The 24,371-nt window shown below is 36.3% G+C and overlaps 1 protein-coding gene across 4 annotated transcripts in view; it reads left to right on the top strand.

The window, feature by feature from the left end:
- The window catches only part of TOX2 (TOX high mobility group box family member 2), a 268,693-nt gene that overhangs the window by 113,465 nt on the left and 130,857 nt on the right, over window positions 1-24,371 (top strand). The window lies entirely within an intron of this gene.

The following is a 24,371-nucleotide window of genomic DNA, read 5'->3' as shown; positions in this document are numbered from 1 at the left end:
AAAAAAGAGAAAGATAGAGATCAGAAAGAGATGAGAGAGAGATACCTCTTTCCCAGAGAAAAGAAAATACTGGGAGCCACAAAACCTGGGTAGGCATGGCTGGGGTGGTGGTCATGTGACTGGGTGGGAGTGAGTGACATCAAGTTGCCCACACCCACCCAGGTTTTGTGGCTCCCGGAATTTTCTTGTCTCTGGGTAATGGGTCCAAATGGCTCTTTGTGTTTAAGTTTTGCATTCATGAAAAGAACACAAGGGTGTTGATATAGATTACAAAGAGTTTCAGGGAGTTGTATTTGGATGCTTATCTCTTCTTTTTAAGGACCTCTAGTGATAACAGCTTCACTATCTGTGATTATATTCATACTATGTGCCCATCCGGATTTAAGGTTAGTTATGAATGTACCGTATTAAAAAATCAGGCTTTTCACTTCATATTTGGTCTAAACTGTTTATGTTAATAAGGTTATACAATCATGAATCTGCTTGAGCTAGGTTTTATTGATACCACAGAGCTAGAATCTGTCTGCCATTCTTTAAGGCATTCCTTTCTGGAATTATACAGAAGTTCCAGAGGGTAACCATACACTTTTGGAAAGACAGCTGTTTTAGCATTTGTAGAGAGGTGCTTCTCTAGTACTCCAAAGCAGTTTTTTTGAAATTGAATTTGAAGTGCTGTATCACAGTTTGCATCCACATTATTCATGGCATGTTTTGCTTTTGTAATGATTGAGGATGAACCCATTTTGTTGATAGTAGGTTTTCATAGGACTTCCTGGTGATCCAAATAAACTATCTGGCAACTCATTTAAAAATAACTTTTCCAAACTAATTTATTGTTATTGTACATGTTGGGAAACTTGGTGAATGGTTTAAGTTCACCATAAAATAGCTTGTACATTGAAAAGTCATATCTCAGTATGCGCAATTAAAAACTCTGGAAGTTTTCCAGAAAATAGCAGGTGGGGAGGACACAATTACCATTAGCTACATTATTCTTATAGCTGGCAAACTTAAAAGTTAGCAATTTGTTACCTTTTATGATTGGATTCTCTCTCTCTTGCTATACAGACACATCTTATTGCTGCTTGATGTTTTGTAATAAATACAAAGAATTGGAAACGCAAAAATGCTCTGTCAAAAATAAGATTAATAAAATGATACTGTAATATAATTTGTGAGTGAAAAATATTTTAAGATAATATAAACAGAAATTGGAAAGAGAAAAAATAACTGGCAAAGAAAAAATGAAATAAGATATGAATAAAAGTTTGATGAAGTTAACATAGTTATGGTACTGTAATATGATTATTTTGCACAATAAAGATATTTTATTTCCCTCCCATTAATTTCGTATTCTCAGTCTCTAAATGCCTAGGGGGGATTGAAAAATGTTTTATTCTGTTTGTAGTGTTTGTGCTATTAGAATATGATGATATTTATATGGAAGAACTCAAGCTGTACGAATAGCATAATATAAATATTATATTAATGGATGTATCTAATAATATCAACTGTTTCAGTTTTAAAAACATTTTTTATTTTAAGAAAAGTAGAAAGAAAGTACACAAACACAGATATTAAACAATTCCTTGTATTATTGCACACAGAATTATAAAGTTTGGGCTGATTTTAGGTATCTAGAAATTGCCTAGAATATCTGGGCCAACTGATATTAATCTTAATTACACTTCTAGAAATACACCAGTTTCAAATAATAGTCTTGTCTGCTGGCTTGTTTCTGCTGGCTATAGTTACTAAACAAAGTTTTAGATTTAGCAAACACATTAATCTGCAATTAAAGCAGGCAGAAACTTCTCATTTCTGCTGTTTGTGGAACTTGTAAATTAGGATGTAATTAGGGTGCCAGCTCAAGATAATATAGTACTTCTAGCTTGACTGATAATGCCAACATGGAAAACTGTATTCTTAGAATGATTCAGAAGGGGAAGTAGCATTGGTGACCCCTAAGATTTGGCCTTCTAGGCAAATGCCTACTCAACTTTAGCCAAAAGTCAGCCCCATGTTGAGCTTTTGAGGGCCTATATATGGAGCAAAGTTCTTTACTATGGCTTTGAGATTTCAATCTTGTTCCATTAAGATTTAGTTGCTTTAAAAGTTTAAATCAAAAATTGGTTTAAATAGTGAATTAGTCTGGGATTTAAACTAGAAAGTATGTTGTTAATTCACACCTAGAAAACTCAACATAAGCAAGCATATTATTTTTTACAGAACACATCTGTTATACTAAAGTGATTAATCCGACTGTTTTGGTTGGAGCAGTAGAAATTCTTACATGACTTGATATTATGAGGTCTAAGATTTTATACAACAGTTAGAAGGAACATATTGGTGGTACCCAGAATAAAAAACTATTATTACCAATGACAATGATAGTTCTACTAGGTGTGAACATGTACATGTAAATTTCTGCTGGTCAGAGATCAGACAGACCTTTCATAATTTTTTTCATGTGAAATTTGAAAGTCATGAAATATAAACAAGCAATAATTTAGTTGGTAGCAGCCAATTTAGCTATTCATTCAGTGCAGAAATTCAGCTTAACACATCTGTCTATCTTCTACTTTAAAATTACCACTGAAAGAGAACCCATCACTTTCCTTGGTGATTGTCTATCTGCTCTTAGATACACAAACTGTTCTATGAACAAAAAGAGCCAATTTGTGTCCAAATCAAAATACATGTATTTTATCTGGGTGTGGACCTAAAACATGCATGTTCTGAGTAGGAATGTTTCAGAATGGAGGATGCTTGAAAAAGGCAAGATCATAAGTGATGGCAAAGCATTGATAACTTAAGAGGAAATAGGGCAAAGAAAAGTTAGGCAGATTGATGCACAGGTAAGAGAGAAGTTGGGGGTGCCAAAGCTTTGCTTCACTTGCACTGTAAGGTCCTCCAGGTTTTATTCAAATGAAACCCAAAACAACCAAAGCGGTCTGGGTTTCAGCTGGATCAAAGAGTAACCTGCCCAGAAGAATTCAACAAACAGAAATTTCTGTGTTTGGGGTTTGAATTAAAACATGTTTTCTATTTCATATGCTGCAATCTGTAATTTTTTTTAAAAAGCAGGCCTTAACTTTTTTGTGATATTTTGAGGTATTTGAAGAGTGTTATCATGTACTTCCCCAATTGTCTGTTCTCAAGGCTAAACATATCCAGCTATTTCTAATCTCTTGATTATCCTTTTCCCCATGTTTGAACTTGTTTCAATTTCTCTGAACCTTTCTTAAAGTATCTTGTTTGCAATCAACTACTGTTTCAAGATCGTTTTCATAAATATCATTACCAGGTCAAGTTATCCCGTCCTATATCCAAATATATTATTTTTGTTTCTTCAATGAAGAAGCTTCTGTAAAAAAATATTTCTGTTGGAAAGAAAAATCCTTTGAGGAATATGGGATAATAATTATTAAATGAAATTATTAAAAATAAAGTCCTGCCTGTTAGGGCTTCGTGATTCTTACACACGGATAGCAGAAAAAAGTGTAAGAAATATTATCAGGCTAAAAGTCACAAAATACTGCAGATTGTTCAATGAAACATACTTTTTTTGTTATTGATTTAAAGGCAAGAGTTTTTGAGGAAATAATTCATTTTGCAATGAGAAAATAAAGATTTTAAAGATTAAAATAAATTGGTCTGTTTATTAAAGGTTTAGAGTTATATCAGCTCATTTGACTAGGGGAACAAATCAAAACACAAAAAGCAAACCAACACAGCTGACTAACTTTATATGTTTCTTATTCAGGCTATATTAAACAAAATAATAAATTGAGAAGAAGTGGGTTGGAGCATGGCAAGAATAATAACAGTGTTATTCCTGCTGTTAATTCAGAAATACTTGAAATGTAAGTTCAGTATTAAAATAGAAAACTATTTTGATTGTGCACGCTTGAATGAGTTGGATCATTATCTGCATAGGAGAAGAGGTGTTTCATACACGCACACACAATGATGCTGGAATATTAAATTAGCTGTGTATTCTGCTCTCTCCATAGATACCACAGAATAGCTTTGGATGAGGTAAATGAAAAGGCCAATGGACATTTTATAGATTTTACAGCCAATTTATATATCCACTGCATTGCAAAAAATAGTGCAACAAAATCTCAAAGTTATAAACTGACATCCATTCTGTTAATCTAACACATGAATTAATTATTTCTAAAAACCCAGATACGCTTTTTCAAGAGGCAACTGGACTTTCTGGTTTTTATTTGAAGATGTTTTGCTTCTTATCCAAGAAGCTTCTTCAGCTTCTAAAGAAGCTTGTCGATGAGGAGCAAAACATCTTCAAAGAAAAACCAGAAGTCCAGTTACCTTTGAGACAACCATGAGAATCTCCATAGACATATTTCTAAAAACGTACCTTCCTTGCTTTATTCCCCCCCCCCCTCTAATAAAAACTGCAATTGTGGAACTTGCTTGCTGGCTTGCAGACATTTCATTACCCCACTAATGAGTGTGTGCGATTTGCTCCCTGTTTATATGCAGTAATGTGCCCTGCCAGTTTTGATGGAAGTGTGGTTTTCTCCTTGTTAATTTCTTGATTAAGGTGGTGTTTTCTGCTTGATTGTTTGCCTTTGTTAATTCCTGTTATTTGGGGCCACAGCTCATTTTGTTCCCCTCCCTTCAGCAAAGTGGCAGACTTTGGGGTCAGCTGAGGAGGAGGAGGAATGATTTCTGGTGCTCTCTGCCAGCTTTCCACAAGCAGCATCAATGGGGGGAAGCTGGCAGGCAGTTGAAAGTTGCCCCCATTCCAACTGCTTTTTTGCGCCATTCTGTTTCTCTGTTTATGTAAGGAAATATCTTTGAAAAGATGAGCCAATGTGTCTAGTATTCTCTTAAAACTCTCATTGTGTTTATTTCTTTGTCTGCTTGTATCCTCAAGTTAGCCTAAACAATGTATTATATTGAGACAATCTTTGAATCATGGTCCCTAAAATCCGCCAACTTAAGGAATGTGTAAAAATATCTGGGACACTACTTCTGTACAATTGACATTTCCATGATGTTAAGTTTTATTTATAAAAGTTGTAGCTGTTGCATCATCCCTGCCATCAGCTTCCCACAAGCAGTCATTAAGGAAACTTAGATGAAGTTGCTTTCAGTACTTTTTTGCCTGCCCGTGGTCTTTCTGCTTTGGTACATAATTACTGAATTATTATCTAAGTTTGTTTACCACTACAATTATTTTTCTATTTATGGTATATACTCTTCTTATATGATCATGGGACCACTCATCATTGTTGTAAAAAAATGGTCAGCCTAAAATATAATATTCATTCTGATTATATCAGATTGCACTACCTTTCTTTCAAAGGATGACCCAATGGACCACATGGTTGTCTAGTAAATTATATTTCTTTATGATTTTTATGCATTGCAAATTCTGTTTAAATTAGTTCTATTTTTAAACAACACTTCTTTATGGTATGACGCTGATCATGGCAAGGAATGTTTTAGTAGAAAGCATTGGATTGTAAGAAGATCTCTACTGCTAAATCAAATCTGAATTAGAATAATTGATGATAGAAAACATTACTTGGAAAATATTATCTATATTTATATTCACACATACACACACACACACACACACACACACACACAGAGAGAGAGAGAGAGAGAGAGAGAGAGAGAGAGAGAGAGAGAGAGAGAATAATATTGTAAGGAAAAGAAGTGCAGATTTATTTAAGGCAAGGTTGAAAGACAGCAAAAGTTCCCACTAGAATTGTTTTAAAGTAGGTGGCATGTACATTTTTAATTGCATTGTCAAAAGTAGCCAGCAATAGTACAATAACAAAGTTAAAAACTCTTAAATCACAGTGTGCTGCATGAGAATAATTTCTCATGTTCAATCAAATCAGAAGGGGTTTTGACCCTTGGAATGAGTCAATGCAAAATGTAATGCAATCCCCAACAGGGGCCTAGGTATTAATGGAACCTGACATGTGATCAAACAGTGATGGCCATTTGACCCCAGAGATGAGCGAAGAATCTATTGTGTCTAATAAAAGAGGCAGGTTTTCATTCTTCATCCTAATCAATTTTCTCTCAAATATACTGTCTGCCTATCTCTTATTGGAGTGGTGATGTTAGGTTCTAAACAGTGTAGATTTATTATAGGTGTTTCTTCATTCTGTATTTGTTAGAATTTGTCAGCGTGGTACAGTGCTACAGTGGGAAAAATAATTTGATGCATTATAATGGCAATAATCTCTCCTTAAGCAATAAACAAAGATACAGGAAAGAAACAAAATTACAACATAACATTAGTTTAAAAACCTGGCAAGCAAGATTTAGCTATGAATTGAAATTAATTTAATTGATATTTATACCAGACTTTCCTAACTTGGTATCTACCAGATATGTTTGGGCATAACTCTCAGCATTCCCAGCCAGCAAGAAGACATTAAATTGGGAAGGACTAAGCTTGTACATTAGGTTAGTTTTAATGCTGGAAGCTGGAGCCAATATTCAGTTGACTTGTTATCTGAATGACTGAATTCTTGTGCAGCTGGTTTAAACTGTTGGAATCAAATCTGCTTAGCGTTAGAAGTATGCTGAGTATCTATTAGAAGAAGGTGGATGAAGCTAGCCTTATTATTAAATCACCAGTAATCAAAGCAGCAAGTAAGAATGTAGTTTAGCCACAGATCAAGAGTTAAACAAAACAGTCTCAAAAATTCATTCACCAAAAGTATAAATAAAGAGTAAAAATAAGTAACAGATCAGGAATTTGTCCATAGTTGCAAAGCAGAGGTCCAGAAAACCAATCAATATGAAACACGAAGTACCAACATGCTAGTCCAGGATAACTTTATTTAGTGGCTTGGTTAGATTGCCGTAGGGAGTAAAATAATTCTCTGATCCAAAGACTGCATGTTTGATCTGTCTGTTTAGATTATCGTGAACTGTACCCATAGTGAACAAATATTTCCTGCACTAGAACTATTGAAGCAAATTGCTATTGTAATATTCTTCTTATGGTAGAATATTATAAACAAAATATAGTTTTTTTTCTACAAGAATATTAAGGAGCTGCTAACTTTGAAACTTATATATATGTATGTATCTGAGATCAGTTTAAATAGATATTTTCTAATAGTTGCAGTCAAGCAATTTATATTGGACTGAAAATTTTAAATGTTTGTTTTTTTAATACAGTGTAAACACAAATAAAGAATAAAATATTAACCTTTTAAAAATCAATTATAAATTTAAATACTTTTTTTAAAAAATTGAAATTTCTTCCTGCATCCCAAACCATGTATTTCACTTGATGCTGATTTTCTATTTATTTTAGCCTAGTTGTGGAACAACTCTAAAGAAGTAAAAGCATTGATGTTGTAAATATAGATTGAGCGTGAACACATATGTAAGTTTTATGTTCCAAACAGAGTTTTGCGGGAAGGACAGTTTTAAAAACAAAAACTGGAAATCAGTTGCAATTCATTTTGTGTTTGAAACATAGGACAAGATCCTAGTTCCTCTTTTGGAAAAATAGGCTTATAATCTGAGGCTCCAAGATCAATCCTAAATAGATTCAGAAAAATGTCTGTGTCATCAAGTCATTGTTAATACTTCGAGACCACATGGATAGATTTTCTCTATGATGATCTGTCCCTAACTTCATCCATCAGATCTCCCAATGTGCATTCATTACCATTGTAACTGACTCTATCCACATTCTGTCAGTTGCCCTTTTCTTCTCTTTCTTTTACCTTTCTCAGCATTTAAGCCTTCTCTAAAGCCTTTGCTCCATCATGGAAATGGTGGTGGTGGGAGTTCTCTCTGTTCCTGGGAGGGATGAATGAAGAATTTTGGGACTGTATTTCAAGAGTGAACATTCCCATCAGAGTCACCCAAGGCACGAAGGTCATTCCTGCTGTCCTAGCTAAAGCAAACAGGCATCCATATTGGCAACAGTATGTTCTGACCCACGCCCTTTTCCAACAAATCAAACACAATCCAAACGGAACAGAAACCTTGTAATACTTCTGCAAAATAATTAGCTGTGATAAGCACAAGCCTTGCCAAACTGTGCGAGACTTGCCAAAAGATAACAGACAAGAAATAATTTTCAATACAAGAATCTTCAAATATAAACTCAGGATACTGGAATATCCACGAGGCTGGAGTTTCAAAACGGCTTTGCCTTCTGCAGAGTACTTCATTTCAAAGCTGGCTTTTATCTTCTTGAAGGAGGGGCCATTACCTTGCAGCTTTACTCCCGAGTCGCCTGTGTTGTTGTAGCTGCTCTTTCCTACAAGCAATCCTGGACGCACATGCACTTGGCACAGGCTCCTCAGGAACCACCTCATCACTGCTGCCAGCCCCCACAATCTCTGAAGGCAGCAGTTCACTCCCTAATGGTCCTGGCCCCTCATCTGAGTCCTTGCTCTCCTCAGCTGCCCGCACCTGCTGTCGGCTAACCACAACACTGTGATATAGGAAGATGTTGGAGCCAAATGGACATTTTAATGAATATAGCAAATGCATCAATTCATACTGTGTGGGAGAAAACAATGGTAAACCACTTCTGCACTTTGACAAGAAAATCTCATGGATAGTAGTAAATATTTAACAGACTGACAACTTCGGGGAAAAGCAGTCTACTTAAAATAAGTCACTCAGAATTTGTAGCTCAGATTTACCATGATCAGAAGGATCTTGTCTATAATTTGAAGCAACTGCCAGTGCAGAATGGCTTCAAGGTATCAAAGAAGTAGAATGCGTAGTTTTGTTACCATAGATAACCAAGAGTAAACCATTTGGAGCAATCTTGAAATAGAATTAAACAATTCTACTTTTAATAAATTAATGTGGAGATTTCTATCCCAATTGCTCATATATACAAATCAGTATGTGTATCCAAAAATAAATCCTGAGTTTCATCTTCTTTGCAATGTGGTCTGAAGGAAGTTGCAAGACAAACTATGCTTTGCCATTCTTGAGAGCTAAATATGAGGTCAAATGGTCAGGTTGCTTGATCAGATGTCAGGATGCATTACGACTCTGTCCTCTGTTGGGTGCTGAATTACAACTCTTATTTAACTCATTTCTAGGGTCAATATGTCCCTCTCATTTGATCAGATGGCAGAAATTGTATAATTTGTATATATCCCTGAGCCATATGGGCTCTGAGTGGTGCTTAATGTGTTTTATAAAGGCACAGCTGTCTGAGTGACTTATTTAAAATGGGATTTTGGAGTAGCATTTTTGCTACTAAATGTCTTTATTCAGGGTTAGCCAAGGTTTATCTGTTAATAAATTGCATTTGGGTGCTTGCTTTATAATCACAATAGTTTTGCTATTTATGAAGCATTGCCTATTGCAATGTGTTGGTGAGCAACCTAAAATGTAAAAATAAATAATAGTATAATAAGGGCTTAATGAGAATTCTGAAAATGTTATATTTGTTGCTAGTCAGACAAAGAGCTTTTTTCCCTTTAGCATTGCATGTTACAAGATATGATATAAATATTCTAAATAAGCATGTTGTTTCACTGTAAAAAATTGTCTAATATATATTGCAGTAAGATAGCAGGGCAAGTTTTTAATGTAAAATGAAACAGGTGTCCAGGCAAAAGAATTAATATAATTAAAATCAGTTGCCTAACACATTGAGGACTGAACATCAGACTAAACTTGCATCATAGAAACAAATATATTCCAACTAAGAGAGGATAAGTTTAAAAAAAGAACCTGGAATTTTCAACATTACAATTGTGTGCTATACAATGCACATGCTTGTTAATTTCAATTAAAAGTCCAGTTGAATTAATTGGAGCTTGTTCCTAAGAAATTGCTGATGGCATTCTTAATTTATTTTTTTTAATGTTTATCCTACAAGGTGGCATAGATACATAGCATGTAGTTCCCCAATTTTATCTCTGCAATAATAATCTTTCAGTGAGTAAACCAGAGACAGTTCACGAATTTCCAGGAACCCAGTCCTGGATCTTTCTGGCTACAGTTACAGCTACATAGCCACTATGCTAAGCTTGTGTGTTCCAAATTAGTTGTTTTCAAATAAATGTAATGTGGTTTGCTATAATTTATGAGGAGGAAACACCAAATCTTCTTATACAATTTATTGATTAGAAAGGACTAACTTAGAATTAAATATACTGGAATAGATACAGCAGTATGCTCCTACGTTAATTTGTGGATGCTCAAAAATGGCTATTCAGCTGAACAAGTTCATGTAAATAAATTGCTTATGTTCTTCTGTTGAGCCATATTTGGTAAATTAAACAAAAAACTTAGCAAAAGTTACTTTGCACAGAAAGGGAAAAGAAAGGTCAATAGTATTTAATTCAGTTGGGGACAGCATAGGAGAAGGCCCATTGTTGTAAAGACAGAAAAATTGAAAGGAAGAATAATGTTTCCTGGCTTTCTCCTGACATTTCTCATTCTAAAACAATCACTTTAGGTAGATGAATCAGCTAATAGAAGGCAACTAGAATGCCAGGTCTTGTGGTTAAAGTCTGTGTAATTTCTCTAGTTATTTCTCCTATATTGTTCATGCAACATGTTTGGCTACTCTAAATATTTGCGCACATTAATTCATCTCAGTCTGGATCAATATATCACATTTGTCTTTTCTACATCATAAACTTCTGATCTATGTGCTGTGTGTGAATAACATAAGGGAACTGGTTGTAGTGTATATCCTAAAGCTATACACAGTTTTAAATTGTGTTGGATATTTTGTTGTATAAAGTTAGTTAAAAGTCAGTTAATAGAGATTGAACAACATCAACATACAATTAGCAATTTGTTCTGATAAATGCTCAAATGTCAACTCTTATATCATTAATTAACCCAAGCGGTCATATGGAGAAAAATCACAAGTAGCTCCCGAGGGCTGATTTTGGAGGGAAATGAATCCAATTTTCCTGGATTAGAGAATTAGCTGAAGATGCCTAATTTTGAAGGAAAGTGGATCCCATTTCTCAGGGAAATAGAGAAGGACTAATTGCAAGAATCCCACAGTTGGAGATTTTACCAAGGAAAAAAAATCAACAAATGTAGGGGGGGGGGGGAAGCATTCATGTAAATGAAACAATATGAGAAAGTGTATTTGAGACAATGAATGTATTATGTCTTTGTCTTAAAAGATTTATTTATCAATCTGATAACAAGTTTAATTGGACTGAGCCATAATAGTGGTGAAAGTCATTGAACTTGTTGCTGTTTCTCCTGATTGGGAAAATAACAGCACATCAAGATAATACACTGATCCAGAACTTCAGGGCAGGTGAAAATATGTATGTAGCATCAGGTAATATCATTGGATAATTTTGAGCTATTTTTAAAGTCCAATATACTTACATATTTGCCTTGAGCTTTTATGGGGAAAAGATGAGAAATAAATATTGTAATGATTAAATAGGCTTGAATCGATATGAAATGTTATGATGATCATCTGCAAAACTGTCTAGTCTCATTTAATTTTATAGATTATGGAATGGACAGAAAATCAGATTTTAAGTGCTTTCCATTGATATTAATATTTACACAAAATTAAACTTACTGCAAAATGAAGCCTAAATTTGGAAGTGCCAAAGGGAAGGATAAGTGAGAAGTTCTGCCTTCTTTCTATTGTAGTTATATATGAAGATATCCTGTTTATTGATAATAGTTTTTCTTAAATAACTCTTTAATCTCTGTGTGTGTGAGAGAGAAGAGATGATGGATTAGATTACATTAGATTATAATAGATAGATAGATAGATAGATAGATAGATAGATAGATAGATAGATAGATAGATAGATAGATAGAGATAGATGGAATATGCAACATTGGAAGAATAAATACAAGGAAGTACTGTACTATAAGGAATGTAGTGATTAATATTAAACACCTTTCCCAGCATGATGCATGGCAGTACTCTCGTGCCATTTTGAAATAATCACTATAATGTTATATTCAGTGTAATGGAATTCAGACCCACCATATATCATTTTACCCTCGAACAAGAGTAATATTGAACCAAATGTGAGTGCAAGGGAAGATCTAGGCACCTGAATTTTGCATGAGCTCCTGTCTGACAAAAGATTTTTTAAAGCACTGAACCAGGAACTATGATTTAGCTTGAAAGTAATGAAAATCCTAGTAGTAAAAACATGGATGTCTCAGTACTAGTCTTTGTTTTACCATGATGGCTGATGGAGCCTAAATGAATAGGTCTGTGTCTCCTGTGTTTACTATGATGCAGTAAAATAGCATAGTTTGAGAGAGCAGAAAAAACAGAAAAATGATGCTTAAAGTTGTTTTTGCGCATAGATCAGAGTTCCCCAACTTTTCCAGCTTTCAGACTGGCTTGGGGGGGGGGTTAGAGGGGATGGTTCTGCATCAGTGGCGGGCAAGCGTGCGTACACAACTCCATTTGCGTGACTGGTAAGCACATGCACCCATCCTGTGCACTCACCACTCACTTCCATGGCACTCACTTCTGAAAGGCTTAAAGCCTGATAGTGGGCTGCAGCCCAGGGTTGGAGACCTCTAGAATAGATGGTTTCAGAAAGTAAAATTTTGTACAAAATCCACTGCCTCGTTTAATGATCATCTGCAAACATGAAAGTGATAAAAATGTAACTGTCAGGCACAAGAAACAGGAGCTAGGATAGAGTTCAAAAGCCCTGCAAGTTTATTCCACTCTATCTGTACACAAGAATCTGAATTACTAACGGACAGTGTGAATTGACACCAGATAAGAGTCAACAAGACTCCAAGAGGGGAGTGATCATTGGTATCTTTTGGGCATGTAGGGACTCCAGAGTGATGATGCATTTGAACCTCCATTGGTCATCTTCTACAGTAACTTTATGACCAATCTTCATGGTTACAATTTTCACAGATCTGTAAAGGAAAGAAAAGCTGATGTAAGATTTAAACACAGTCACAGTTTACTTAGTGACCACTTAATCCTAATCATTGAATGGCCAGGGTGATCTGTGGTCACTAAACAAGGACCACCTGTTTATGAATGTCTTAAACAATAATTGGAAAATCTTCCTGGATTAGATAGGATATCACCTATGAGTAATAAGTATAATTATTGTGTGTGTTATGGGAGGAGTTGGAGGAAATAGTCTATAACACAAAGTGATTAGAGCAAGGCAGAACTTCCTGCTGGAATCATATCATAGTGATCGCTATTATTTTTGATTATCTCGATTTCAATTTCTTCAAACATTGAAGGAACTTGTTTAAATTCAGTACCAGGTCCACAAATTTTGACTGGCTCTGAAACAACCAAAAACTATGTCTCAGAAATGTGGCTGTGTTTAAGAGGTTCTCAGAACTAGGAAAAACTGAAGCAAGTTAAAAGGGCGAGGACTCCTAGTCACACTTAATGGGTTATTTAAAGCAGTGAAAACATACAGAACATAGATTATTAATCAGAGATAAGATTTTCTCACAGTCACATTTTCCAAAAATTTATATAGCAAAAATGATAAGCTAATTGGCCACAAATTCAGATTAAAATATTTGGGGAAACTCATGCAACAGATTAGTGAGAAATTTGATGGAAAGTAATAAGTGTTTTGTTTCATAGAAATGTAGTTGTCTAGGAGAAAAAAGATATTAATCTAATGAAAATGAGTTTCAACAAAATCTCATAGAATGACTCAGCATTTGGAATAGTTTTTCTCAAGGTTTTTTTCCAAATAATCTGATTTTTTAAATGAGGATTTCTAAGCTTCTGTTCTTTCCATCTTATTTATGATCAATACTGTGACTATTTGTTTACATCTTTTAGTTCCCTGTGTTTACGTAGGCATTTCTTTGTAAAATTTAATAATATGTGCTGTATGTATCAAAAAAACCCCACACATGACAATTTCTAAACTATCATTTACACAGATTGTTAATCAGTGGCCCCAAGATTTTTGCATTCTACTTTTTCCTTTGACCATTAGAGCTGAGAATTGGACATTTTCAGATAGAACATACAATATCATGCTTAAAATATGCTTAATACACAGCTAATTATTTTTATTTCCTTGATATTTCTACCAGTTGGGATATTTCCCCTTCTAGTTTCCAAAATGTCTATTGTTGTGTACACTGTTGTTGCAAGAGATTGTCAAGAAACAGATACATAATGAGATTTCTGAGGTAATTCTGATAAATGGCTGTGTTAACCATTGCTGTTCTTTCAGTACTGGCACCTTAGCTTAGATTTATTGCTCTTCTATTTAGCATTTTTCCCGCTTAGTTGCAGTGTCCACTTGCACTTGCCTACTACTTATAGTAAAGCTATTAAAACATGATGCAATTTGGATTTTAATATAGTTAATTGCAGATGCTAATTTAGGTTGAGAGGAAATGACTGGCCCAAGAACATCCTGCTATCTTCCATGCCTAAGGGAAGACAAGTTCTGTGTTCTTCCACTTTAGTCCATTACTTTAACCACCATATTATATTGGTTATCAGGTTTAAAACTGTATTTTTGGGATTATATAACATATACCCCATTTAACAATGTTCTGTGAGCTTCTCCTTATGCTGCTTTATGCTAGATCTCCTTAGGCACCTTTACAATATATCAAGCAGTCAGTTTATTTCTTTACACTCTTGTTATTTGAGGTGTTCTGTTCTCTCTCCCGCTTTTTAAATTTTATTTTGAAATAAAATGCCATAAATATATATTTGAATTTTCTTTAACCCTTCATCTCAGTAGTTTCTTCACTCCTTTTAAGACCTGCCTCGGTGAAACATTTATATTTATACCTTCTTCACAACAGGATACTTAGCATGTAAGAGGTTACTTGGGAGCCATTTGCTTCAAACAGGAAAGCCTTATTGTCCACTTTAGTGTTTGGATGGAGGCCTGTGCAAACAGGAAGAAGACTTAGCAAAAAAAATTGACTAAGAAAATGCAGTTCTAATATTCTTTTTTGCATCCGTTCCCCATCTCCTAGAAAAGTATCTTTGTGAACTTTAATTATGAGTGGAGAATTAATAGCTTTGAGATAAATAAGTTTCTAAAGTTTTGTTCCTAGCCTTTTAACTTTTCAGACATTGAAAAGTAGGTTCATATTAATGTGGGTTCCATATTAAGAACTGATTCTGTACAGACAGCAGACTTGTAAGGAAATAGATTTTCTGTTCACACAATGGTCAACTTTGATCCTATCCAGGATTACAACAAGAACACATTTGCTTCTCCCGAATCACTATCACCATCCTTCAAATTCAAAATTAACAATCAGAATTAAAAATTATATAGACTGTACCTCTGTGCTGTTTGTTGTATCTGTGTATTCCTAACAACCTGCCCACACAGAAAACACAGAAAATAAATTCATATGCATGTAGAACAATCGATAATTTTTGTGCCAGTTTCAGTATCTGTGCATTTTTATTTTTTATTTATTTTGTGCAAGAACAACCCCACCCTTTCCACATTATGTACCTCAGAAATTGCTATGAATGCCCTCTACATCTGAATGAACTTTCTTCTCTTTCTGTCCCATAGTCCCGTATAGAAAGACATCAAGTTCTCATATAATCTTGGGGTTGCATGAATCACAGTTTGAAAAATCCTGCTAGCAATGTTGCTCCCTCTTTTTTTTTTTAAGTTTGTACACAATCAGATTTACACTCTAAACTTTCATGGGTCATCAAAGAACTCTGTATTGTTGATATAAAAGAAAAACTATAGTTTAGGTTTTTATTACTTAAAATTTGAGCAAAGAGAGTGAAATTCATATTGCATTGTCTTTTTCCTGCTTCCTTTGTTAGGGAACTAATGGATCTAATTACTATGAAGATTACAGACTATCAGTGAGAAAAAGGTGTTTCTGCAAACATTTTGTATTAAACATTCAAACATAACAGTTTACAAATAATGATACTTTTAATATTAGCATTTCTTGGAACTGATCCTTGAATTTTTATTTAATTATAATATCAATGAAATTATAAGGGTTCGAAGACTGTACTATTAATTCTAGCTAGATGAAAGTTAGCTTCCATTTTGTAGCAGTAGAATAAATGGAGTGGGGGGAAGGTACTGAACAGTATTGCATTTGCTGGACTAAACTAATGAGGTATTTTTTGTCATTGACTTTAAGCATGCACTCAAGCAAATGGAAAAACCATTCTAATTTCCAGAAAAGAAAGGTGCCAGAGAAAAAGGATGGTGGTATGGTGATAGAATGGTTGCAGTTGTTTGTTAAAATATAACTATCTGTATTTGTAATATTATGTATGGAGAGATTTCAGATCTCTTCTGCAGAATGTTTGAATTGATTGTTAAAAGCCCTGTAAGAAAAAGAATCTTACATTCTTTTTTTAAAAAGAGAATAAAGGAAGAACTTGAACTGGAAAATTTATTAGAATTCCCATTGGGCTATAATAAAGATTCATTTTACACAATACACAGACGGTTTACAGTGGACAATTTAGTTTCCTTCCAACAATTATGAGTGAAATTGAATCTCAGGAAATGTTACTTTTCTCCAAAATTAGAAATAACAATAAAGATATCCCTGAAAGTTTATAGAATGGGTGAAGCTGGGGAGGAAAAAGAGGGTGGTGGGGGGAAGAACTATTAGCTTTTATTTAAAGAATTTCAAATGGCTTATAAACAAAAGCATAGCTTTGTGCCATGATTAAAGATTGAACATTTTCCCTGCAGCTCTGTCTGTGTAGCATGGAGATAGGATTATGCTCTGTGTGCAGGGCTGCTGCTGACAAGACTCCAAAGAGCACTTTGTGTGTGAGAGCAATGTGGGCTCATCTTGATTTTGTAAATGGTAATTAAATTTAGCATGAGGTGTTTCTTTGTGAATAATGTAAAGCTTTCGGCTAGCCATTTGGAAGGCACAGCTGTGCTATGTTTACTTTTGCTCCTATAGCAATGATAAATCCTGTCCCTCATTATACAAAAGGAAGGGTGATACTTATCTGACAGGGCTTGCTAAAAGAAGGAAGTGTATGTGTATTCTTTTTTTTTTCTTTTCTGTTTGTTCCTTTTTCTGAAAGCAAACAAAAGTGAGCAAGAGAGAGTTAAACAGTTAAAACTAATGACAGCCTAACAGATTCATTTCTGTTCTAATTCTGTCATCCATCCATAATAGTAAGCTTAATAATTCACACATGAAAGACTTAACACAGACTTTCTCTGTGTTTTACTATTTTGGATCAGAAAGAGAAAGAGTGGGAGAGATAATTATTTCATTCTGAGAAAAGTTACAGCTGCTTCTTTGGACGTGTCTAAAAGAAATTACATAGATCTAAACTCTCCTATAAAATACATTTATCTTTCAACAAAAGTTATGATTTGGCATACCAGACATAATCTTCTGTATATTTACAGGGAATAGTGCTTGCTCATCCGTATATTCTACAGTCGTCTATATTTCCCATATAGTCTTCTCAAAAATTTGGGACAGTGTGGAGTTAATGAGAGAACTATTGCAGGATGGGAAAATTGACAGCTCCTCCCTGTTGCCCTATATACAGAAATAATATATACGTATATAAAAGCCTTTTTTAAAAAGATTCTAAACAAGATACAGCAGCTTCCACCCTTTGGGAATTTGGGAAGATAATTAAAACGTGGTTGTTCCAGGAAACCTATAGGGACTAAAGTGGATATCTGAAGTGGATATTGCTCTTCTGCAGTTTGTGATGGTGTATACTTTTATTGATGCAAAAGGTTTATTAATGATTAAGTATTGTTGATGCATTGTTTTAGCCCTTGTTATGGATGGAGTGTGTATCTCACTTGGAGATTGTTCCAGTTGAAGTGGCTGATAAGTAGTAAATAAATTAACAAATATGCATTCACATTTACAGGTCCTCATATAATTTCTGTAGTAGGGCATTGATAGCTACTCTTACTCTTCATTTCAATCATTTTTATGTTGCCTTAAAACTTCTGGACCAGTTACCATCCAATGTCAAAAGTTATGACATTTGATGAACATAAGAAACAGAAGAGCTATATTGTTGACAGTCAGGAACATTCTTAAAGTGGTGAAAATCATGCTTATTTTGTCAAAACATTTGGAATATTTGGTTTATCAGATCACTGAATGCCAATTTTAATTTATATTTCAGTACATGTGAAGATATACTTTTTGCATAAATACATGGCCTTGTAAGTAAACCTTATGCAAATTCCAAAAATAAAAGGATGTTTTTGTATCTGAGTAGGTGGGAAAATACCAACTGAGCAATTAAATAACAAATCTGAAAAAATAAGCCTGTAGAAAAAATATAATTAGACTCCTGAAATAAAATTGCAAGTAGTAAGCAATATATGTACATAGCAGCAATTCTCAACCTGTAGTGCCAGGATTGTTGTTTTGGTAGTCTGTATGATATTGCAGATGGTCTTTGGTGTAGGTATAAATATAACACGAGAAAGGGATGGAAGTGGAGAGAGAATGATTATTTTTAATAATCATATAGATGCTATTTGACTAATATGATTTTCCAAAGATTTTAAGGAAAAAGTTGACTGAGTCTGGGAATCATTACTCTAGACAAATTTCCACGCTGTAATATATAAAGTCAAGAAACTAATCTATATTACTCAAAATTCAACTTACTCAATTTCTTTCACAATCCTATTTTCAGCATGCATCTCGGGGTGCGTATCTCTAACAGAAAGTTTGTTCAAGCTAGATTTACATAGACTTAATACATCCTGAAAGTGGTTTTGAAATTTAAATGTTTCCGTGTATTAGTAGCTTAAATATACAATGCACTATATGTTATTCTGGTTACTATATTGTTATTAGTAATTGCATAATTTGATGGCTGAATTAACTACTTTCATGCAGATGTTTGATCACCCAAGGTTAGCACTAATGGTGTTGCCTAGTTTGGATAATGAAACATCATCAAGAAAACAACCAAGCTCAGAGAGCACGAAGGTCAAGCTTGCACTAAACTATTTTCCTTTATTGACACTACTTTCAGCATAATAAGCATAGAAGTGTATAAGTGAGCAGTTTGGAAATATTTACAAGTAAATAAAATGCTCAACACAAGTTCTGAAGTGCACTTTTTATCTCAGTTTTAAAGTTGGTCAAAACACTTTTAGGTTGACCAGTCTTGTTTTTCTCTCTTTCTGTTTGGGACTCTAAATACATACTTGCCTTCTCCAATTTAATTGTTTTACAAAGGCATTAAGACACCAATTCCCAGTATCCAGACTGATATAATGTGCCATTTTTACTGGGGATTGGGAAATACTTCTATACCACTTTCCCATTCAAAATCCTTTGTAGTTCTCAAATTTGTGATACATTTGGTAGAAGTTTAGAGATATTTAGTCAAACTCTTCCTTATGTTTCTACTAAGAATTGCATATTGGTAAAGCTCTGAAAAGTAAAAGTAAGAGTCCAGTATTTACTTTTGAAAGTGAAGAACATGTAGCAAGGAACAAACATATATTAACACTATTTTCAGTATGATGCCTTGAGTGTTTTGAAGGAAAGCTACTAATTTGTGTTTGTCTGCATCCTATGATGTGAGACTCTATACCAGTGTAAAATATATGGTAATTGAGAATACAGTTTTTCAAGTTTTTTTAAAATTTTGATTGGGAGCCTCTGAAGAGTTTGTTATAAGATTAGGAAGCTATATAAATCTTTTAAATAAATAAGTAAAAATTGGTGTTTGTCTATTACAACTCAGCTATCATTGGTAAATATATTATACAATACAACTTTTTCCTTTGGACTGAAAAGATATAGACCTCCTTGAAAGAGGAAAACACTCATTCCTTTTATTTGCTAATAAAGGGGATATATGTGTTTCTTATGATTTAATATAACAGAAGACAATATGGAAAATAAAACAATAGTAAAAAGAAAGGAATAAAAACAATAATAAATAATGCATATATTTGCATGTTACACTTGAGATCAATAGGAGCTGAGATCATAATAAAAGAAACAATATTACTGAGCAATTAAAATGACATGGCTAAAACTACCCTCATTCTAATGTATTCATGGCATTAATGCAAATACCAACCACATGAAAATACGTGGAATGAAAATTGTATTTCCTTGTATGAAGGGTCATGATTATCTGTTTTCAAAAAAGAGGAAAGTAAAGACCATGATTGTTTTTGTCCATAAAAGTCTGAACCTAGCCTAAACATTCTTTTTTGTCATTTTGGTTGGTCCTAGTAATATTGTTACACAATCATGGGTTTTGAATTTGTTTCTTTCTAGTATAATGAATGAAATTGCTGAGTTTATAATTTATCCATAGCAGGACTTAATGAAATGGGTGAAAGAGGGCTGACTGCATGAACTCTCATGAGAAAGTCAATTTCTGAAAAAGACTAAATGATGTTACATTTCTCTTCATTTAATGATGGAATCTTATTTTCTTTCTGTTTCTTGATGTTGTTGTCTTCAGTTTCTGCCTAACGTTCTGAGGTTGAGTCCCACTAGTGCTGCTATAGAAGCCTTTTTTTGCAAAATTTTAAAATCATTCCTAATTTTTACAACATTTTTAAAAATAAGAGATCCTTAACAACTGCAAAAGTAGCCAATGTGTTTTAAAAGGATTTATCTTTTCCTTGTTCTTCTTTTTGATTAGAGGCTTCCTTTCTGACTGTTGCAAGTTCAAAGTATAAAGATACAGGCACTGTGGAATAATACAACAACATGGGTTATTAGCAACAACTCTGTGTTGAGCGTCCTAGTCTGTTTGAAGGACTCTCTATTATATCAGTGCTGCTTCAGTGAGTTTTGCCCCCAGAAGGTAATGTAAGTGAATTCTGTACGGGATGTGAACATGGAGTTAGACTTCATTTTATAAGTGCACTTCCTTTCTTGTATCGATTGACATGAATGTGTTGGTGTTGTTCTACAGTAAGTGCCATGGATTTATTTATTGACTGTAGGACTCTGCTAAATCATCTATTCTCTGTTTGTAGGTCTCTCTGTGTCTGCTATCCTGTCCGGCACCATCCCTCTGCAATAAAAGCCACCTTGTGGCAATACAGGGAAATATTTATAAACAAGTACCCAATCTGTGTTGGTTTGTAAATCTGGTTTCTTAAATTACAGGATAAGAAGAGCAGCACAGATACAATCCATTAAGAAATAACTAGGTGGGTGATTCACTACCATTTGTGTAAATGACATTAACTCTAAGCTGCCTGCACAATTTATTAATACTTCATGGGAGGAAAAAAATATTTTAATCTCATAATGGATGATGAGCTGTGAAATTGCTTCTGCAGCAGCTGGGCACCCTGGGGGAGGTGCTAGATTCTGCCACATTATGTAAGTTTCCTTTGAGATCTACTATAGTGTGCTAATCAGGCACCATCAAATGCTGAAGGGAAAGCAGTACTGTAGAGTGGAAGTGGTGTGCAGGAAGATTGTAATTGTCTTTTCTGCTTCTGGGTAGACAAAAAGGAGCTTGCTTTGCAAATGGTATAAATGCTGTGAAACTAGGATGAATTCACTGTATATGACATGATAACATAGTGAAAAGGCTATTATTTCTTTGGAATAATATCTTCCAGTGTTATAAATTGTCTATGGGGTTAATGTATCTGATTTGTAGGAGACAAAGTAATAAATTGGGATTAAAGAGGACTGAATTTGCTAGTAAATGAGAAGGCATAATCTTAACTCAGTTTGTCACTGAGAATGATACTGATTTATATATGAAATTTTTTAAAAATGGCAAACTGGTAGAATTTAGATTTTCTTGGACTCATAATCTGCAGGAAGTAAGTTAGAAGAGCTGCTGTTGAAAATGTTCAATTTAGAGACTACGGGGTCTAAAAGGATTTCTATGCCCTGCAGATCTGTTGAATTTCAACTACAAAAGTTTTGTTTCTTAAAGATGTGGTAGATATTAATGCCAGAAGGTGAAATACCACATATTTGAAGAGAGTCAAATAAGGGAAACTGTTCTAGGACTTATTTCTGAGTGTCAGAGCTCATGTAACTTTCAAATTTTTGACTGCTATTCTGAATGCTGGTTCCAACAAAACTACAGGCTTTTTCTTGTTGATGTTGTTTGTGGGGGAGGAATTGTGAATTGATTTTGGACATAGAAATTGACTTTGCTGGAGCATATGTAATAGGAATTGAATAAAGGAAATGTGTAACTGGTAGTTCTTTTAGTGAATGAATTGGGCGTTGGTTCTTACCTGACACGCCATTTCTCTGGAGCCGTGAGGATCATCCAGAGAGTGGGAGGTGCTTCAGTCTACGTCGTTGATGGCTGAGCTCAATCACTGAGGAACGCTCCGCCCTCCATCACGTGGCTCTCTTGCGTTCCCCAGTTTGCGTGAAGACGAAGGTGAAGAGAAGGCGTTGCTCTGCTCTCCCTATGCTAAATAGGTCATTGGCCGAAACAAGGCCCCCCCAGACGGCAATTAAAGGGTGGGGCTGGATGATCCTCACGGCTCCAGAGAAATGGCGTGTCAGGTAAGAACCAACGCCCATTCTCCTGAGAGCCGTTCGGATCATCCAGAGAGTGGGACATACCAAAGCTTGGCTGTCCTACGGGAGGGACCCCGTCTGGTCCTGCAATCTCCGAGGTTCCCTGAAGACTCGCTGGAGGACTCGCCACAAACGAAGCCTCCGCCGAGGCAAAGGTGTCAATCTTATAGTGTCTAATGAAAGGAGAGAGGGATGCCCAAGTGGCTGCCCGACAAATATCAGAAATTGGAGCCTGGGTGGCCCAAGCCACCGAGGTGGCTGCACTTCTGGTGGAGTGTGCTGTGATCCCCCTGGGTACCGGCAGTGCCTGGGACAAATAAGCCTTGGAAATGGTAGCCCTAATCCAGCGGCCGATGGTTGATGGGGACACTTTGTGGCCTAAGGATTTGGGCTGGAAGGAAAGGAAGAGAGATTCTGACCTCCGGAAGGGTTGGGTACGCTTAATGTAAATGCGTAGGGCCCGTCTTACGTCCAGTGAGTGCCAAAGCTTCTCCCTTTCCCGCGAGGGATTGGGACAGAAGTTCGGGAGTATGAGTTCTTGAGCCCTGTGAAAGGTCGAGTTAACCTTGGGCAGGAAGGTAGGGTCCGGTCGGAGGACCACCCTATCGGCATGAAATATGCAAAGGTCCTTCCTTACCGACAAGGCTGCTAACTCCGATATGCGGCGGGCCGAAGTAATAGCTACCAGGAATACCACTTTGAATGTGAGGAATTGGAGAGAGGCTTCCCTGAGAGGCTCAAAGGGTTGCTTAGTCAGAGACACCAGGACCTTGTTAAGGTCCCAGGTAGGGTATCGGTGTATGGTTGGGGGACACACGTTGGTGGCCCCCCTGAGGAATGCCCGAATACGGGGGTGGTGGGAAAGGGAACCCAGGTTATCACGGTCAATGACTGTGGATAGCGCTGCGACCTGACGCCTTAGGGTGTTGGGGGAAAGCCCTTTCCTCAGGCCCTCTTGGAGGAACTCCAAGACCTGAGCTATGGAAGGTGACAGCGGGTTGATCTGGAGACCATGACACCACTCGCAGAATCCCTTCCAAGTGGCGTTGTATATGCGGGTTGTTGAAGGCCGCCTGGCGGCTAAAATGGTCTCAATAACTTGGTCGGAAAACCGTTCTTTCCTTAAGCGTTCCCGCTCAACCTCCAAACGGCTAACTGGAGCCACTGAGGGTCTGGGTGTTGAAGGGGCCCCTGGGAGAGGGATATCCTGGTCAGGGGGATTCTCCAGGGAGGGGCCACCGATAAGTTGCGGAGGTCCGCAAACCAGGGGCGCCTGGGCCAGAAGGGTGCTACTAGAATCAGCTCTGCCCTCTCGGAGATGAGTTTCTGGAGAACTCTGGGAACCAGGGCTAGAGGCGGGAAGGCATAGAGGAGCCCTGTGGGCCAGGGGCAATGGAGGGCGTCGTGATTCTCGGCCCCGTGGGAGGGGTACCTGGAGAAAAACCTGGGGAGTTGCGTGTTGAGTGGGGAGGCGAAGAGGTCTACTAACGGGAGACCGAACATTCTGGTCGCTTCCCTGAATAGTGACGGGTGGATGCGCCATTCGGACTGGTCCACCGTGGTCCTGCTTAGCCAATCTGCTTGGGTGTTTGAGTCCCCTGAGATGTGTTCGGCTCTGAGGGAGAGGAGATTGCGCTCTGCCCAACGGCAGAGGCGTTCGGCCTCCCTCATCAAGCGGATGGACTAAGTGCCCCCCTGACGGTTGACGTGAGCCTTGGCGGTGACGTTGTCCGTGAGTATGAGGACATGCCGCCCACGTACTTGGGGGAGGAAACTGCGCAGGGCCAGGAAGATGGCGTGGAGCTCCAGCCTGTTTATACTGCACCCCCGTTCTACCTGAGACCATGTGCCCTGAGTTGAGAGCGAGAGGATGTGAGCGCCCCATCCGGACA

The sequence above is a fragment of the Notechis scutatus genome, chromosome 3, assembly GCF_049901735.1.
Source record: "Notechis scutatus isolate UNSWTSFEM ecotype Mainland chromosome 3, rNotScu1.2, whole genome shotgun sequence".
In the NCBI taxonomy this organism is placed as follows: Eukaryota; Metazoa; Chordata; class Lepidosauria; order Squamata; family Elapidae; genus Notechis; species Notechis scutatus.
The sequence above is the reverse complement of the archived record's forward strand: the minus strand, read 5'-3'. Positions and strand labels throughout refer to the sequence as shown.